Below are 18,370 nucleotides of genomic sequence, written 5' to 3'. Positions count from 1 at the left end.
ATCGGGGGGTGTGACCTCGAGGCTCATGGCCCTTGACCCTCAGCATGCTTCTGTCAGCTGAGCCCTCTGCCTTCTCTCCTTCCACATAGAGAGGCCTCCAGCCATCCATTCCTCCTACCTGCCTGGCGAAGCTGGCTCCATCACCTTCACCGGCTCCTCGAGGTTATTTGGGTCTTTTGGTCACGAGCGCCTACCGCCAAATCAGCACCCGAGGCTGCAGCATAAAAATCTCCTTCCTTGATTAGAGCTTCTTAATTACGCTCCAGAAATTTGCTTAAACAGATTAATCATTCTTGAGGACAAATTTAGAAGCTGTGCCTGCTGGGGGATCTGCTCTGAATATCCCCCAAGAAATTCTGATTACACCTGCGTGTTGAGCCCTCACCAGGACAGGGGTGCAGCAGGGACTCGGACCTTGGCAGAAAGCTCTTGGCCAGCCCTGCGTGCATCTCTTCCCTCCTCTGGGCCAGCAAAGTGGGCTCTGGTGTGAAATGTGCCTGGAGTTTGAGAATGAGGGTCCTAGTGGCCTTGCTCCCTTCTGGAGGGCTGTCTGCACTGGGAGGAGTGAAACTGGGCTCATCTTCGATGAAGTTAAAGTCTTAGTCCATTTATTTGTGACAACCTGGACCCACATTGGTTCTCATTAGAATCTCCAGCCTTTAAAAGCTATGGGCATGGGTGCTTCATTGCAGATTAACTTAGGATCTCTGGGAAGGGGATCTGGGGTCTGAAAGGGCCCATGAGGCGATTCCCATGGACAGACAGGCGAAACCACAGTGACATCTGAGCACCAACGCATGCTTCACTTCTGTGCACATCAATGTGGGGAGTCATCCCCAGAATCCTTGGGATCCAAGGGCAGATCTGATACTCACAGAAAATAAAGTATGATCCCACCTACCCAAGGTGGGTCATCACAGACCCTTGAAGCTGGGAAGACAGTGCTTCATGGTGGCTACAAGCCAGAGCTCTGTATCAGGCTACGTGGATTTAGGTGCAGTTCTATCCCTTCTCGCTCTGTGACCCTCGGTAAGCTATGTCATCTCTCCGAGCCTGTCTTCTTGTAAAGCTGGCACCGACCTCACAAACCTCTAGAGGGGTGTGCATAAAATTATACAAGTAAGAGCTTAGACTCATGGCATAAGAGTAAGCCCTCAGTAAGAGTTAACTATCACTATTTTCCTCATTCTCCTCAATATCACCACTTGGTGGGAGGATAGAACAGAATATTCATAAGAAGCCATGTCAGTAGACTTTTCCTAGTACATTTTCAGAATTCTCCAGAAAACCAGAACCAATGTGTGTGTGTGTATGAAAAATGTTAGTTGCTCAGTCGTGTCTGACTCTTTGCAACCCCATGGACTGTAGCCCAACCAGACTGCTCTGTCCATGGAATTCTCCAGGCAAGAATACTGGAGTGGGTAGCCATGCCCTTCTCCAGGGGATCTTCCGGATCCAGGGATTGAACTCAGGTCTCCTGAAATGCAGGCAGATTCTTTACTGTCTGAACCACCAGGGAAGCCCATATATGTGTGTGTATATATAGATATAGATATAGCCTGGCATGCTGCGGTTCACAGGGTTCAAAGAGTCACATACAACTTAGCAACTGAACAACCCCCCAAATTGGTTTATGTGATTATAGGGGCTGAGAGTTCCCACGATCTGAAAGCTGGAGATCCAGGAAAGCTGGAGGTGTAATTCAGTCTGAGTCTGAAGGCCTGAGAACCAGAGCACAGATGTATAAGGGCAAGAGAAGATGGATGACCCAGCTCAAGAGAAAATGGCAAGCTTTCTCTTCCTCTGTCTTTTTGTTCTATTCAAGCTGTCAAGGCATTCCTGAAGGCTATCTACTTTCCTCAGTCTACTGAGTCAAACGCTAATCTCTTGCAGAATCACCCTCACCGACATGTCTAGAAATAATGTTTTACCAGCTATCTGGGCATCCCTTTGCCAAGTCAGGTTGACACATAACATTAACCATCACACCCAGCCAATAAGGCTCAGCCTGAAACAAATCAATGACAGTTTCATTGTCACACTCTCCCTATGGTAGGAATAACCAGGAATTGAAATATGTTCTTTTTAGCGTTCATAGTCGTATTAAGAACTGGATTAATCTATGGTTTGAAGGTTTTCTTTTTGAAATTTTTTTAGTAGTTTGGAAGAGAACAGAAAGTAAAGAAACTGCTGCTATTCCAGAGTTTTACAGGAAAGCAGAGAAAATACAGGTAGCTAAGGGCAGGAGAACTTGGCATGGACCTGGAGAAGGGCTCATGGTTTTGTGTGGTGGGGAGCTCATGGTCCTTGCAAGAGGAGCAGAGAGAGATAAATGAGCAGGATCGTGCAGCCCTGAACTGTGCCGAGGAGTGTGTAATTGACTCTGGAGGTCAGGAGACTTGTTTTATTATGGAGAAAGAGTATATGGACGGAATTTATAGACAGATCTGGAGGAAAGAAAGACTGGAAGAGAGAAACATGCTTAAGATCAGCAGTGTGTTTAATCAAAGAAATGAAAAAATGCAAAATATTTAGGCAGTTGTCAGTGTTGTACTTAAGCATTTGTTTCTTTAGGGGGAAAAATGTACCAAGTTTTTAACCAAGACATATCCTTGGCATCAGTAACTACATGTAATGTAAGACAACACTTTGAAAAAAACAGAAAATAAAAAACGAATTTACATTTCTAGGTTGGGATAATTTTCTTTTTCCTTCTGTTGCTTCACAGAGAGTAAATTGTCAAAATAAAGATTTGATTTTTCATGAATATCAATAAATAAGTTTTGCACATGTCAGTGTGAGTGATTGTGGCTGCTGTTGTTTAGTCACTAAGTCATATCCGACTCTTTTTTGACCCCTTGTATTGTAGCCTACCAGGCTCCTCTGTCCATGGGATTCTCCAGGCAAGAACACTAGAGTGGGTTGCCATTTCCTTCTCCAGGGGATCTTTCTGACCTAGGGATCGAACCTGAGTCTCCTGCATTGTAGGCAGATTCTTTACCAACTGAGCCACCAGGGAAGCCTAATGTGGAAGATACTGTGGGAATATTAGACTAAATTAAAGACATGATGTCTGTCATTAAAGAAAAATATCATACTCTAACAGGAGAGGCTTTGGGAAGCCAAGTAAATAGTTTACCATACAGAGAGTGCAGGTGTGAGAAGATAATAAACTGGATTAAATTGGAAATTCAAAATGACTGTGAAAGAGTAGAGTGTGGCAACATGGAGAGGTGGAAAGAGGACAGAAGTTCACAGAAGTCTATCTGGGCTCAAATCTCAGTCCCACCAGTGACTAGCACTTGAGCTGCAAATTCATTCACAATTTTCAGCCTCAACTTCCTTTTTTGTACATTGGAGCTAAAATACGTGGGCTCTTGACTCATGCTATTCCAATCTTGTATTTTTACAACTTATTCCTTAGGTCTCTGTAGAAACCTTTACTTTTATCTCAGTCAAATTTTTCTTGGTAGCAATTTTCCAATATGTGAAGGTTTAGTATATTTGTGGAGGAATTAGACAGGGTTTATGAGACCAGAGGCCAGAAGCAGGACAGATGTGGACGAGAGAAAGACAGATAAAGGGAGGGTCAGCACGGAAAAGTAATTTTCTACCTTCAAAACAAAAATAGGATGCTTCCTTTGCATCAGGAGGGGGTGGCTTTCATGTCACTAGAGGTGTTTAGAGAGGGACATAGCAGAGATGATTCAGGCATCAGATGGTATCTTTTCCATACACAAAGTGGAATTTAAAGTGGCCCTAAATAAAATCTCATCAACGTGCAACCAGAGTACAAAGGAGGAGGTGGTCTTCTGGTTGAAGACTAATGAGAAAGTTTCACTTTAGGTTTTTACCACAGTGAGCTGACTTTGAATCTAATACCTATTTTCTTTCTCTTTTCTAAGATAATTCTATTTTAAATAATTCTTAAAATATATTTTACCGGGTCTAAATACAAGGCTTCCTTTCTTTTTGAAAGAAGTGATTTCAATGAAAAATTACTTAACCCTAAAGTGCCTGACAAAGATAAGCTTAAAAATCCTAAGTAAAAATAGAATTTATATTGACCTCTAGGAAATATGTATACACTATAGGGGAAATTAAATAGATATTTTATTTTTAATACATTTCATTACCAAGAATTTAGCAAAGGAAATTAATTATATGCAACTTAAGGTATAAATTGATTCTGTCTGTATTTTTCCACATGCCTGTTATCAGTTTCTTAAAGAGCTGCTCCTAGGAAAAGTTTCAAAAGAATTGTTGAAAATGATTTATTGTATTCAATCTGAATACTTGATCAAGTGGAAGCATTTGTTGGCTTGTCATAATTATGTATTTATCTGAATGTTCTTTGAGACAATCACTTGGAATATTTACTTCAATCAAACTTACTAGGAATAAGTTCAAATAAACTATTAAGTAGTTGAATTCCCAGATTTAACCATCTGGTCTGAAATACCCTCTCCAGGCGGCACTGAATGCTATCTGATGCTGTAGGTGAGTCCTGAGTCCCTTGGCCATTTGTGCTCATTGCTCTCTCTGTATCCTGACTGGAAGGAGCTGGTCTGGATGGGGGTGGGGGTGGGTGGGCGTGGGAGGCGTGGGTAATGTCCCATCCCAGGGCATAAACCATCTCTTCCAGTCACTGAGCATGACCTCAGCAAGCTACACTAACTGCTTTTCTCCTCAGCACTGCATTTGGGGTGTAGGAGGCAGCTCCCCTATAAATAGAAGTTTGATGTGTTTTTCTGTTCCAGCAATTTCTTCCTTTTTTATGCCTCTGAAGTCCTACAGCACTACCATCCTGGTAATTCTCAACCCTGGATGTATATTCTACTCTTAGGAAGCTTTTTTAAAAAGGTAACTTGGTACCTAAAGCAGTGGTTCTTGAACTTGAGCATCGGAGTAAACTGGGGAGCTTGCAAAGCACAGATGGCTGGACCCTAGGCTTGCCCTTAGCCCCAGCGTAATGATTCAGTAGGTCCGGAGTGGGCCTGAAAATCTGCATTCCTCACAAGTTCCCAGGTGATGCTGAAGTTCTTATCTGGGAACCACACTTTGAGAATCAAGACATAGAGATCTGGAATTAACTGGTCTTAGATGGGGCCGGGTCTTGTTGTTTAGTCGCTCAGCTGTGTCCAACTCTTTAGCGACCCCATGAGCTGCAGCCCGCCAGATTCCTCTGTTCATTGGATTTCCCAGGCAAGAAAAGCAGATTCTTATACCTCTGGGCCACCAGGGAAGCTCAGTGGTGAAGAACCCACCTGCCAATCAGGAGATGCGAGAGACACGGGTTGGATTCCTGAATTGGAAAGATCCCCTGGAGGAGGAAACGGCAACCCACTCTAGTATTCTTGCCTGGAGAGTCCCATGGACAGAGGAGCCTGGCGGGCTATAGTCCTTGGGATCACAAAGGGTTGGACATGACTGAGTGACTGAGCACACAGACATGCACACACACAGGTGGGACCTGGGCATGCATAATTTCAAAAATTCCCCAGGTGACTCTGATGGGCAATTAGGCTTAAGAATTACTTCTTAAATATGATGGACTTCTTTCATAGAAACATATACTTCAAAATTTTTATTAAGTTTATTAATTTTATTAATTTTATCAAGTTAAATGTGATGTGAAAATGCAATGCAAAATACCAAGGTAGCATAATATCAACTGCTGAAAGTTGAGAGTGACCCAGTTTAAATGCCCTTATTGACTTAACTATTACACCACAAAAGCTCTAGGTGTTAGCACATATAGTACGTGTAACGCTATGAATATCTTCTTAAAATAATTCTCACTGCATACTTAAAAAAAAAAACATCAAGAGGCTCACTAAATTACACTCCCAAACATGTTCCAGTGTGTTCTACTCAGACCTCAATAAGGCTGTATAAGGAGCCAACAGAGTGTTGAACATGGAGAATCTAAGCAAACAAATGTGTTATTGACAATGACATGGGAGCAATAGAAAACATTTTAGATGAAATAGGCTCATTTCAATTAATGTCAACACTAAAGAGCCTATAAAACATTGACTTAGAATTAAATCTTGTGCTTTTATCATGTATCATTCTGGATCAATAAAAATGGAATGAGCAAAAGTAATTTGGGAAAAATTTTTAATTGGTAAATCATTAAATGGTTAATCAACTGAGCGGTTATCTTAAAAGGTCCATGGGTGTGTTTCTTTACAGACACATCCTAGGAACCCTACATCAGAGCTTGCTTTAGGTATAACAAAGATTGCAGAGGAAATTATCCTAGGGAAGTTTTTACCACAAGGTTGAAACACTCTATTCGGCCTGTAACCTGCCTGTCTGGGATCACGTGGACTCCAGTGTAACTAGTTTGTAATCTCATACAATAGGCATATGTGCTGAATGAAATTCCTTAAGATCAACATGGTTAAAAATATGGATAAGGGAAACTTTCAAATATTAAATGGTGTTTGAAATCTGAAGAATGTTTTTAGAAAACTAAAACAAAAAGCTAAACTGAGTAGATATGTCTCTTGTGGGGGCTTTATTTCTACTTGCCATTACAGAAGTATTCTTTCAGATGAAATATAATAGCTTATGTTTGCACAGCACCTTACAGTTTTCAAAGCACTTGTGCATATATTACTCACAGGATCTGGGCTTAATAAAAAAAATATTACCTTTTGGAAAAACTATCTCAAGAAAGAGAAGTAGAAAATAATTTGCCTGTTCTTGTTCAATGATGTTTATCCATGAACTATGTATGTATGGTTCTTCCCTGGTCGCTCAGCAGTGAAGAATCCACATGCAATGAAGGAGATGCAGTTCAATTCCCTGGGTCAGGAAGATCCCCTGGAGATAGAAATGGCAACTCACCCCAGTATTCTTGCCTGGGAAATCCCATGGACAGATGAGTCTAGCGGGCTACAGTCCATGGGGTCGCAAAGAGTTGGACATGACTTCCGGACTAAACGACAACAACACAGAAATATTTGGTACAAGCTGAGCTGGAGGTGAAGGGGAAAGCCACAAGGTTGGCAGGAACTCAGGGCAGGGAGAGAGGGTGCGGGGTAAGAGATGGCGCTATTTGGAAGGCAAGGGATAGGTGGGAGTCCCCTGCCCTAGGTGAAGCATCCAAGAATGCTCAGCTCCACACCTGGGTGGGTCTGGAGGTTGCAGATGACCTGGGCCAAGAGCTATTCACCAGAAAGGAGTCTAAAGCCAGACAGATGAAAGTGGACACTTGAGAAGGTTTCAAGACCAAGGTGCTTTGTTCAGTGCTCTGTGATGACCTAGAGGGGTGGAATAGGCGAATGGGAGAAGGGGCTCAAGAGGAAGGGGATATATGTATACATATGGCCAACTCATGATGTTGTACAGCAGAAACTAACACAACATTGTAAAGCAATTATACTCCAATAAAAAATAAACAAAACAAAAAGATCAAGGACAATATAGCCAGAAATGGGTCAAGATAAAGCAAAACAGGAGTATTGAGAGAAAGGGAGAACATAGGGTAAAGGCATGGAGGGCATGTGGGCCCAGGGAACTCTCAGGCACTGGGGGTCAGACCAGGTGTGGCCACTTCCCCGCTGGGCATTTCCTCCTCCTGCCCTCATCCTGACATCATGCCCAGCATCTTCCTTGGCTTGGAGAGGGAGTCAAAGTCATAGTTTCAAGTTTGTACTTTTCCACAGGTCTTTGTCTCCATTTTAGGAATGAAACCGTGCCTTGGATAAGTTCCTTTTCAGCAGGAATCAATTGCAGGCTTTAATATATATATATATATAGCCAAAATAATAGGCCATTTTCTCAGATTATCTGAATATGCTTAAGTCATATCAACTCATGAAATTAAGACATCTTTTTTTTTCATAGGTATTCTGTGATGGGAAGATGGAACCAGGTTTATCTATATGCCTTCCTATTGCTATGGAATATAAAAAAGAGCTCACAGAGTTCTGAAAACACATTTTTAATCCTCTTTATTACTAAACTAGAAGGGATATCAGTTCCCTTCTTCCTAAATGTACAATAGTGAGTCCCTGGCAGGAGCCCTTATCATCCTTCTTCCTATATACTAAAGAAGCTTACCCGGCCCGATCCTCCCCACGTGATTCAGCTGCAAGTTCCTTGCCGGTAAAAAAGGATGTTGCTGCTTCCTGAAAGGTCTGTTCCTTTCACTTTCTGACTCACATTTGTTATCTCTTGTCACAGAAGCTGATTCAACAAACGTACTCAGTTATACCCTCCCCTTCATCTCACCAGTAGCAGGAGCAGAGAAGGGATGAACATGGCATTGAAACCTGGGTGCTGAAATGCCTTTAAAGAGCCCAATGAATATTCCCACAGCAGCATCTTCAGGACAGTGTTTCTCAAGTGGACAGGCTGGCTGGTTCCTCACAGCCATATTTTCAGTGTGGGCAACCCTCTGAGCTCTCGCCTTCAGGGGCTCTGGGAAGATTATGCCCAGAGGTTCTGAAAGCAAAGCCAAATACTAACATCAGTGGTATTCATTGACCTAATCCTGTTGCCAGCTGCAAGACTGAGGAGTAGCAGGTGCGAATGGAGTGGAGAACGGGAAATGAGAAGAGGCTGGGGGAGGGAGGAAGGATAATCTGAAATAACCTGGAAATGGACCGGCTTCTACGGCACAGCTCTTGCTGGGCGAGGTTCCTGGAGGCTGGGGTGAGGGCTGATGGGCAGTGTGGGAGTATAGGATCTGGGCTTGGGAGGTCTGGCAACCCCCAGCCACATAGAGGCAAACAGGCAATGCCTCTTGTGGCAATAGAAGCAGAGGGACATTCTGATGGCTGAACTGAGCCCAACAGGAATGGGGCAGGGTCCCTCCGAGGCATGGAGGTGTGGTGGTTGGTGGCCTGTGTAGGTGTGCAGGGCGCTGATCTTGGTTTAATTCTCTGGTCTCACGATCTTGAAACAATACTTTTTAAACAAGGGGCTGGCATTTTCATTTTTCCCTGAGCTGTGGCATGGGGCCCTGTCAACATAGGGGAGTGTGATGTTTTTTCAGTTAATGGGGCCCCAGGCAGCAGATTGGGGCTTGGGGCAAAATTGCATTCCATTCCACAGTCTCCGTCACTCTTACCTCCTCACCCTGCTTGACACTTCAGAGCAGTCTTCTTGTCCTGAAGTTCCAATATTTATTGTTTGTTTACTGCTCACCTCCTTTTGCTCATAAGGGGCCAGGGCTTAATCTGTCTCGCTCTGGCACCATCCCCAGTTCCCGTAGCCTATCAGTCTGTGCTGCAAGCCTGGTGAAACCCAGGGCGTGGGAAGGTAAGGGTCCCAGGGCTCCAGAGGAATCGCTGGGCTCACAGGGATCCAGGCAGAGCTGGGGAGGAACTCAGTCCTTTACACGAGGCTTGGGAGTCTGACTCAGAAAAAAAAGCAATTCTGTGTCAGAGAATGAGGAACTGGTGTTGAGGAAGAGATTTGTGGTGAGGCCAGATCAGTGTTTATGCTCCTCACCTTCATTTGTCACCTGCCTCCAGCTGACTGGATACTGGGAGACTGGACGGAACATGTTGGTGGGAGAATCACTGGTGAATCTGAAGCAGGCGGAGGCAGCTTCAGAAAGATACGCCATTGCCAGCTCTCAGGTATTTTTGATTGTCTAAGTCGTTCAGTTGCTAGCTCGTGTCCACTCTTTGTGACCCCAAGAAATGTAGCCCACTAGGGTCCTCTGTCCATGGGATTTTCCAGGCAAGAATACTGGAGTGGGTTGCCATTTCCTCCTCTACGGGATCTTCCCCACCCAAGAATCAAACCTGTTTCCTGCATTGCAGGTGGATTCTTTACCAGCTGAGCCACTAGCAATGTCCAAATTGGCAAGTGATATGTCAGTTTATAGAGGCTTGAAGATGAAAAGGAAATGAAAACCAGTTTTTCCCAATTGTTCTCATCCAAGTAGATTGGTGGCAACCTCAAAAAAAGCAACTATGGAAGGGAATTGCCTATAAGGCCTGATTTAAGACCTTGCTGATGATGTCCAAGGTTTTAGAATTGTCATAAAACTAGCTTTTATCAATGCATGAAATCAAAAGACGCTTACTCCTTGGAAGGAAAGTTATGACCAACCTAGATAGCATATTAAAAAGCAGAGACATTACTTTGCCAACAAAGGCCCATTTAGTCAAGGCTAAGGTTATTCCAGTAGTCATGTATGGATGTGAGAGTTGGACTATGAAGAAAGCTGAGCACCGAAGAATTGATGCTTTTGAACTGTGGTGTTGGAGAAGACTCTTGAGAGTCCCTTGGACTGCAAGGAGATCCAATCAGTCCATCCTAAAGGAGATCAGTCCTGGGTGTTCATTGGAAGGACTGATGTTGAAGCTGAAACTCCAATACTTTGGCCACCTCATGCAAAGAGTTGACTCATTAGAAAAGACCCTGATGCTGGGAAAGATTGAGGGGAGGAGGAGAAGGGGACGACAGAGGATGAGATGGCTGGATGGCATCACCGACTTGATGGACATGGGTTTGGGTGGACTCTGAGAGTTGGTGATGGACAGGGAGGCCTGGTGTGCTGCAATTCATGGGGTCTCAAAGAATCTGACACAACTGAGTGACTGAACTGAACTGAACTGATCAATGCACTTCTCATTATTGTAAATGCTTTGTGCTCATGAGACCCTGTGCCCATGGCCACAAATGCTCATAGGGGCTACTTGACCCTGGGCTGTGCCTTGGACCCATGGTGACAATTCTGGTTTTTTGGAACTAGTGCAAAATATTCCAAAATGAAACAGCCTTCGCCTTCCTATCTGAGAACCTCCAAAATCTTTCCTCTCTCTGGATTCCCCACCTCACCTTCCCTGACTTGCACAAGGACAAATGAAGGTACTGTAGCTGACATCACAATAAATGATGAGCTTGTACCCCTGTGAGCAAACCATGATAAATGTGGAGGCGTTGGGCGTAGAATAATTATGTTGATTTCTGATTAGCCTGAGTGACAAGTTTGGAAAACTAGTTAAACCAAGAAAGCTCTTTGATACTGGCAAACTTGCTGCTATGCCTATTACTGTCACCCCTTCTGGGCTCAGGTTAGAAAGATAAAACTTTCTCCTTGCTGGTCACACTCTCCCCTCACTAGTCAGAGGAAGTGAAGATCCCTCAAACATGTGGGCGTTGGGGCAGGACTTGAGTTTCATTTAATCAGGAGAAAATTATCTTTGAACTGTTTGATCTTTGCTGTCATGAAGCATGGCAGTTACCTCTGAGGTCTCTGAGGGCAGCATGCCTGGGTTCAGATTCCAGCGCTGACACCTGCTAGCACTGTAACTTTTCACAAATTATTTTAATTTTTCTGTGCCTTGGTTTTCTTATCTGAAAAAGTAGCTCCTGCGTTGTTGGTGAGGATTAAATGAATTGGTTATCCAAGTCAGTTTGAACTGCTGTAACAAACTACCACAGATTGGGTGACTTGACCAACATTTCTTTCTCACATTTCCCAAGACTGGGAAGTCCAAAATCAAGTTGATGGAAGATTCAACATATGGTAGAGACCTGCAGCCTGCTTCATAGACATCCATCTTCTGTGACCTCACATGCAAGGGGCAAAGGAGCAAACTGGGACATCTTTTATCAGGGCACTCACCCCAATCACCTCCCAGAGTCCCCACCTCCTGATGCTATCACATTGGGGATTAGGTTCCCACATATGAATTTGGGAGGTAGCGGGGCACAGACACTGAGTCCATAGCACCGATACATTTAAAATGCTTGGTGTGCCTTAAGAATTCAGTGCATGTTGGCAATTATTCCATTTTGTTATTCTTAGTACCACCTTTGTGAGCCCAGCTCTTCTGATGGGGAAATCAATTCCTGTCCTCACTGATTTCTTCCTGTTTGGACTGACTGCTCCCGAGGCAAAGGTGTGGGCTGAGTTATATGGCATTTCTCAATTATTAATCCATTATTTAATCAGTCAGTAAAGATCTCACAGTTCACACAAAAGCATAGCATGAATATCTTTCATGCAGGGAATGGACTGAGTTGACTGATCTCTAGAGGCTGAATGTCTTGCCTGTGGGGCGCAAGCTGTCCAACACAGTGACCAAACAAAGCGTGTGACTAGCACAGAGAGATGGAATACATTTACGGTGTTCATGTAGGGTTCCCTAGAATCACATCAAGTCTCAGTCTCCCTAAAAAGATTGGGAACCAAATCAAACCTGGTATCAGAGTGGAACATCTCTTTCCAAGGCACCTTGTAATCAGGCATGACTCCAAGTCACGTAATCTGCAAAACAGAGATAATTACACCTGCCTGCTCTGTGTCGCACAGAGACAGGGCAAGGATTAATTAAATAATGACTGCCAAGAACACTGAGCTCCTTGGAGATAAATATTCTACAAATGCAATCTTAGATTATTATTCAGAATTCCATTCTGTAAATATCAGGACAGAACTTCAGCTTATGAGACCAGACCACATGGCGTGGCTAGAAGTCACCCAGAGGGATAGAAAGCCTGTCTGGAAAATTCCTGACCACCAGACTAACACATTATTAGAGAGACTTTGCTTTGTATGGTCATACACAACTCAACAGATACTTTCTTAACTGTTATCCAAGTCTCACACCAGGCACTCAGATTTGGAGTTACAGCTTCAGTGGTGATGTTACTCCCTTCCAGAAGAAAATCTCTCCAGTGGTTAGGACCTTCTTCAGCTGATCTCTCTCCAGGAGACTCTCCTCATCACTGGAGAGTGACCAAATATCCAGCTTTGCTCAGAATGCAAGACTTTCAATGCTAAAATCAAGATAGTCCTGGGAAAGGTGAGTGGGTGGTCACCCTAACATGCTACTGATAATAATGACACTAAATTGCTTTGTGACCTCAGGGATTTATTTCTGAGTCCTGGCAACTTGTTCCATAAAATACTAGTTTTGGCAATAATATTAAGAACAAATTTTGTCGAAGGTGTAATTTTAAATACTTAACAATTAACACTCATTGTGACTCCTGAAGGAAGGCATTAGCATTATATCCACGTAACAGAGGAGGCACATGGAGATAAAGGAATTTGCTTCATGTTACACAGCTAGTGAATAGGCAGGGCTGGGGTTCCAACCCAGGGAACTTGGTGCCGGGCCCAGGCTCTGAAGCACCACACGGTACTGCCGCTCTGGAACTTCCAGAGTCAGAATTGATGATTGTCCTACAAAAAGCCACTTTTTCCTTTATTTCTATTATTTCAAAATATTTTTTATTATTTCTAAACATTTCCTTTGTTTATATTATAACAGCTCAATAAACAAAGGGTACCAATATAGATTGTGTGCATGTGTGCATGCTAAGTCGCTTCAGTTGTATCTGACTCTTCACAACCCTTTATGCTGTAACCCTCCAGGCTCCTCTGTTCATGGAAAATACTGGAGTGGGTTGCCATGCCCTCCTCCAGGGGACCTTCCTGACCCAGGGATTGAACCTGTGTCTCTTTATGTCTCCTGCATTGGCTAGTGTTCTTTACCACTAGCACCACCTGGGAAGCCTCAAATATAGATTAAATATATGTATATATACATGCATATACACAAATCTCTATTTCTCCCATTAAAAATACAAACAAGCTTAGGTTTCCCTATGCCAGATGGTCAACAAATCTGTTATCTCCCTTTTGAGTGTTCCTCTTCCACTGAGCTGTCTCAGGCTACAGGCTGCACATGACATATGAGGAGTTAGCTCATGGAATCATGGGGGAGGTATTAAAGTTTTCTGCTACCATTCCTGCTACTGTATTCTGCTATTGCCCATTGGCTCTCCTGGAAACCAACCCCAGGCCGAACCATCACTGCATCACAACAGACTGAGCCAGCACTGGTGTGGTCTCTGCTCTCTGGGATGGCCCAGACAATCTCTGTGTCAGAGATGATCACAGACAACACTCCTTGTTTGCTTGCTGGCATCACAGATCTCTAGGTCAGAACTGTGTCAGAATCATGCCAGACATCTGTCCCTGATGGATGCAGACTTTTCTTCCCTCTCTTCCCCAAAGACTCAGTTATCTTGGGATCAGGTTGCTTTTCCTTTTTCAAATCTCAATCAAAAAGTGCTGATTACTTCTTTCCACTGCAGTTAACTTATCTCCTCACAGTTCTAAGGACAGCACTTAGCTCTGCTGCCAATACAAAACACCATAGGCTGGGTGACTTAAACAACAGAGATTTATTTTCTCATGTTCTGGAGGTCTGAGATCAGGGCACCATGCTGGCTTGTGGTGAGACCTCTCTTCCTGGTTTGCATAAAGTCACCTTCTTGCTGTGTCCTCACATAGTGAAGAGAGCGCTTTGGTGTCTTCTTCTTATAAGGGAACCAATCCCACCACATGAGCCCCACCCTCATGACCTCATCTAAATCTGACTACTTCCCAAAGTCTATATCTCCAGATACTATCACACTGGGGTTTAGAGCTCCAGTACATGATTTTTGTGTGCGAGAGACACAATGCAGTCAATAGTAACTGCTACCTGATTATCTTCTAGGGGTCATAGACCCTACCTATGGCATCTCACTCTACATATGAAAAGTAGCATGAAAATGATGACTTAACTCATCCAGTTTAGGGCTTTGTGACTTATGGATTGGGTGTATTAGCTGTTTCAAATGGCTTTGGCATATACCTGCCTTCCTGTTCTTGATCTTGAATTTGGAATTAATGATAAAGTGGCTTGATCAAAAGAAAATTACTATTTTTCTATTCTATAATTGGTCTTCACAATGAGCTAAATGCCAATTCCTGTTCATATCTCGTTTAGTGCTTCAGCATATGCAGAAGTGCTCATATGAATCTAGGAAATGAAAGCAGATGCCACATGAAGCTGAGATTGGAAGATCAGGCCTTCTGGACACATGGTCTCTGATTATTGAAAACTGATTGATTGAAAGTGTTCCCTACATCAAAACATTCTACTAAATTTTATAATATCCACCCTTTTCTTTTGCTTTTACCTACCTCACTGCTCAAGCTTTGGTTTCATAAAAAGCAATACATTTAAAACTTTCAAGTGTTTCTCTGGTAACATGCTACCTTCCTGCAAGTACCATTAATAGTTTGTTTTCTTAGGAGGATAAGAACAAAAACAGATCAGTTGTGAGATCCTATGCCAGAGGTGACTGGTGCTAATCCCACTTCCACTGCTTTTGTTTGAGTATCTTTGTCTGCAGAGTATTGCAAAAATTAAATAAAATAATGTACCTAGAGCACTTATCATGGTGTCATGTACAATGAGTGTTGCTGATTTTATTATTTTCATTATCCTATGGGACAAAGTTATTATTTTTCCTTTGTATGACATAAGAGCAAGCAGATGAAGGAACATTTTTTGAATGAAGATTATCTAGACCAGTGGTTAGCAGAATTTTGGATTTCAAGGCCCATTAAAACATTTAAAACAAAATTGGAATTGATATGGAGCTGATTACTTTTTATTTTTCTAAGCTAAGGCATGGGAAAATTAATTTCCAGCTACCAGCAACAATGAGATGTTACAAACAACAGGAGTTCTATTACAGATAAAATCTATAATTAAAAAGAACAAATTTAATTTATGGAAAAATATGATATATTATTCATTTTTCTCATTTTGTTGAGGAATGGTGTTCTCATAGTGGTCTTGCGTGGGGACAGGGACCAGCATTTAGAAATTATTAATCCAGCTCAAACCTTTGTCTTCATAAACCATCTGAGCCAAGTGATTGTCACTCCTAATTTTAGGGATGAAGATTTCACAATCCTCTTGGCATCTTGTTCTAAAGTTTAATCATGCTTAAGTTGTATCTGAGCCACCAGAGGATTGAGTCAAACTAGTGTGGGGGACAAAAACCAGCCTGACCTGCCTACCTTCTGGGCAGGCTGTGCTTTCTGGGGTGTTTAAATTTGTAATCAAATCTCCCATGGTCATTCAGATTTGAAGATGAGCCCTACACAGAGCAAGCACTCCTCAAATTAAAACAACAACAAAAAAAAATGAGCACCATGTGACCCTCAAGAAAGGCTCTTTTTCTTTCTCTTTTCTCTAGGGACATATAAATATTCTGGAAGCATTGGAATCAATATAATACATCCTTCTTTTAAGTCATGTGATCTTCACTCAGAGGAAATATGAAATAAAAACCAACTCATTGCCTTGGCCTGGGGACCCAAGCAGCCATTGGAGTCACTGGATATATTCTACCCTACTTTTCATCCAAATTTCTGAGCCTCATCAAGAGCCTTTTCATAGTTATAGTAGGTCTAAGAAAAATGCAGGGAGGGTGGTCCTAAGATGGCGGAGGAATAGGACTGGGAGACCATTTTCTCCCTCACAAATTCATCAAAAGAATATTTAAACGCCAAGCAAATTCCACAAAACAACTTCTGAATGCTGGCAGAGAGCATCAGGTACCCAGAAATGCAGCCCATTGTCTTTGAAAGGAGTTTACGTGCCTAACAGCAACTCTCAGCGGAGCAGCAGCCCAGATGCTTATATCCCCCACTAGCAAGCAGGGGCTGGATAGGGAGGGGCGGGCTGCATTGCTTTGGGTAAGGACTAGGCCAGAATGCCCTAAGGGCAATCTGAGGAACTAGCTTGAGATAGCAACCCAACCTTGGGATAGCTATCCCGTGAAAAGCCTTAACCTAAGACACTGCTAGGCCCGCTCACAGAACAAAGGACTGAGCAGAGCTAGCCGGCTGTGAACTGGCCCATCCCCCGCCACAGACAGGCAGGTGAGGGCAGCCAGAGCCGGAAGGGGGCAATCACGGCTCCAGAGAGGCATCCTATACCAAACTGCAAGCAGACTTCATTGCTAACCAAGACTTCTTGGGATTCTGGACGGTGAACATCCACCAGGAGGGTCGCAGCCAGAGATTAGCTTCCCAGAAGAGACACACGGCACACCTGGGAAGCCGTGCCCGTTGTACACCCAGAAAACCGAGTGGCTGGGATGGGGGAGGGGATAAGTTGCAGCCCCTGACCGTGCTAGCCAAACACCTGGTCACCTGAGGTGCTCAGACCTGGGAAGGGCACAAAACCCAGGCTCAACCAAGTCTGCACCTTTGTGGAGTACCCGAGAACCTGAACCTGAACGACTTAGACCTGGAAAGTACAGGCAACCCCAGAGGCCCGCCTCAGACAGTTCCCGGCAGAGCAACCTAGAGCCTGAGCAGTGTAGACTGGGAAAGCACACACGCTGTGAAAGGGGGCAGACCCAGCGTGGCTGAATCACTGTGAGCACACAACAATGATATTTGTTTACAGTATTCCTCCCTCCCCACAGCAAGACTGAACAAGTGAGCCTAAAAAAAGTGACCACCACTGCCCCCCTTGTGTCAGGGCGGAAATTAGACATTGAAGAGACCAGCAAACAGAAGAAGCTGAAAGAAACAGAGGGAACCGCTTTGGAAGTGACAGGTTCAATAGATTAAAACCCTGTAGTTAGCACCAACTACATAGGAAGGGGCCTATAGACCTTGAGAAGTACAACCGGACCAAGGAACTATCTGAAAATGAACTAACCCCCACACTGTCCACAACAGTTCCAGGGAAAGTCCTAGATATATTTTTACTATTATAATTTTTTAAATTAAAAAAAATATTATTATTTTATTTTTAAGTCCCCTATTACTCCTTCAATTTTCATTTTTATAACCTACTATTACCTTGCAAAAAAAAAGACTCTATTTTTAAAACAAACTTCATATATATATATATATTTTATAATTTTTGTGACTCTGTTTTTTTTTTTAATGTTGTATTTTTGAGAATCTAACCTCACTCTAGATTTTTAGTCTTTGCTTTTTGGTATTTGTTATCAACTTTGTATCTTTAAGAACCCAATCTTCAGTACCCATTTTTACTTGGGAGTGAGATCACTGGCTTTATTACTCTCTCCCCCCTTTGACTCTCCTTTTTCTCCACCAGGTCGCCTCTATCTCCCCACTCTCCCTTTTCTTCTTGACCCAACTCTGTTAATCTCTTTGTGTGTTCCAGGCTGTGGAGAACACTTAGGGAACTGATCACTGGCTGGATCTGTCTCTCTCCTTTTGATTCCCCCCTTTTCTCCTCCTGGCCACCTCTGTCTCCTTCCCTCTTCTCTTCTCTGTGTAACTCCATGAACATCTCTGAGGGATCCAGATGGAGAGTACATAGGGAAGTGATTACTGGCTAGCTTGCTCTCTCCCCTTTTGATTCCCCTCTTCTCCTCCTGGTCACCTCTACCTCCCTCCTCCCTCTTCTCTTCTCCATGTAACTCTGTGTACCTCTCTGGGTGTCCCTCACTGTGGAGAAACTTTTCATCATTAACCTAGATGTTTTACCACTGGTGCTGTATAGATGGAGAAGTCTTGAGGCTACTGTAAGAATAAGACTGAAAACCAGAG

This window comes from Giraffa tippelskirchi, chromosome 2 (assembly GCF_054371585.1).
Source record: "Giraffa tippelskirchi isolate mGirTip1 chromosome 2, T2T-mGirTip1v1.2.pri, whole genome shotgun sequence".
Taxonomy (NCBI): domain Eukaryota; kingdom Metazoa; phylum Chordata; class Mammalia; order Artiodactyla; family Giraffidae; genus Giraffa; species Giraffa tippelskirchi.
Note: the sequence above shows the minus strand (reverse complement) of the source record.